This window comes from Mus pahari, unplaced genomic scaffold (assembly GCF_900095145.1).
Source record: "Mus pahari unplaced genomic scaffold, PAHARI_EIJ_v1.1 scaffold_12214_1, whole genome shotgun sequence".
NCBI lineage: Eukaryota > Metazoa > Chordata > Mammalia > Rodentia > Muridae > Mus > Mus pahari.
Window position 1 is genome coordinate 8,600 of NW_018392572.1, and position 2,137 is coordinate 10,736.

Sequence of the window (2,137 nt, forward strand, 5' to 3'; positions counted from 1 at the left end):
GGTGGTTGTATATGGGATGGATCCCCATGTCGTGCTGTCTCTGGATGGTCCTTTCTTCTGTCTCAGTTCCAAACTTCATCCCTGTAACTCCTTCCATGGATAATTTGTTCCCCATTCTAAGAAGGAACGAAGTATCCACATTTTGGTCTTCCTTCTTCTTGAGTTTCATGTGTTTTGCAAATTGTATCTTGGGTAGTCTAAGTTTCAGGGTATAATTTTAAATTAATAATGTTACCTTTTAGTGTGTTGTTACTATGTCAATTTTGTAAAAAAAAAAAAAAAGTTATCAGATTTCTTTTAACACCTCAGTCTTCCTAATTCTTTGAGATCCTTTAAATGATATCTGACCAAAGAGATCTTCTCTCCATATGAAATGTGTTCATCTGCCAGGCATGATTGGCAGTTCATCTGTTACTATTAGTTATTACATCTCATCAGGAGTAAAAACACCAAACATGCTCTAATGCTGAAATTTGCATTTTTCACTTGAGTGTTGGGCACTAAGTTTTTCTTTTAATCTAGAAAAGTATATGACATAGTTCATATATTTATAATTTTAAAACTTATTATGGCTTATAAAATTGTCACCAATGTGAATTTCCACTACTTTTTGAATGAGGTGTGGGAAAATGCAGAATACATCAGAAATAAAATTCCTACTCACCCAACACATAAGAATAATAATGTGAAGCAACCATCACTATCAAGGTGTACAGTGCACTGTGGCTACCAGTTGAAAAATGTATTCTTTTAATCCCTAAGACATGAAAATTAAATAAGAGATGGAATGAGAGGCAGAGGCAGAAAAGCACAGGAAACCTTGGTTTATGAAAGAAAGAAGTCCCAGGCACATTGATTAGCCTAAGCTGAGAGATTTCAACACTACTTTGCTCATAAACTACAGCCACAAATGATAACACTTCACAGAATTCAGACTATCTCATTGTACAGCATTGTGAACTGGAGAACAATGCATTAAAACTAAATTAAAATGTGACACATTTGAAAGTATTAAAATAGTGATTGATGTAATAATTAATTTTCAGTGATTCCTAAAGTTACAGGGGGAGGAACAGGACAGAACACACAGTTTGTATACACAGCTAAATATTTCTAATTATTGACACTGACAAAGGAAATAAAGTTAGTGACTTACCTAAAATTAATCCTTACATTATAAAAATCATCTTCCATAGGTTTCTTCATTGTCCAAAGGAAATAACCACACTCACTTTGCAAATCTCCATCATTATATTCACTACCTTTTATCCTTCAAAAGCAAATGGGTTCTGTCAAACAGCACAAGATTAGAGAAAACTTCAGAAGCAAAAATGAAATACTTAAAGCACACATTTTCTTCATGTGTGCTAGAATCTAAGATGGAACAGTTGTGAAATCTGTTTATTATGGAGAAGAATATCACACACACACACACATTTACACCTATGTGTCTGTTTTAAGGCTACTGCTGTCTGGAGATCCACTTAATCATATTCAACAGTTCCTTTCCACTTATCCTATGTAATGCTCCCTGGATACATAGGGAAAATTCTGGCCTCAAGGTCTACATCTGAGGTCTGAAAACTTTTTATCAACACATTTCTGAAAACATTTTTTGGAGATCATGGTTTCCATCCTCAGGTGGCATGATTTCATTCATGTACATTGCATAAATCCCAGGGACAATATTCTCCTGGACACCTTGGAACAGACCATGTGTGAACAGCCATATGTATGAAAATAATGGATTTCATCAGAACTTCCATGATTAGACAAGAGTTGAGAAGGTCGTAAATGCTACATATCATTCAAACTTTGAGTTTAATCAGGGAGCATTATGTCTTCCATCGTCTAGTGTAGGGAAGAGCAGTCTCACATGAAACATGGAGCCAGGAGTTGAACTTTCTCTCTGTTGTTCATATACTGTAGTATGCTAGTCATGTTTACAAAATCTCCTCAAATTTCCTGTTATTATGTCACTTTGAGAATATGTCATTATGCAAAATCCAAAAACGGCTGGAATTATAAAGATTCAACACCCAACCTGTCCAATATCAGTACCTTTCCAGCCATTCATTGAGTTATTATGCTGATCTCTTGCCTGATAATCAGTGCCTGGCAGTCAGTGCCAGTTGGT

At 35.3% G+C, this 2,137-nt stretch overlaps 1 pseudogene; it reads right to left on the minus strand.

Annotated features, from left to right (window-relative positions):
• The window catches only part of LOC110315098, a 9,656-nt pseudogene extending 8,294 nt beyond the window's left edge, over positions 1-1,362 (minus strand).
• Positions 1,363-2,137: the final 775 nt, after the last annotated feature.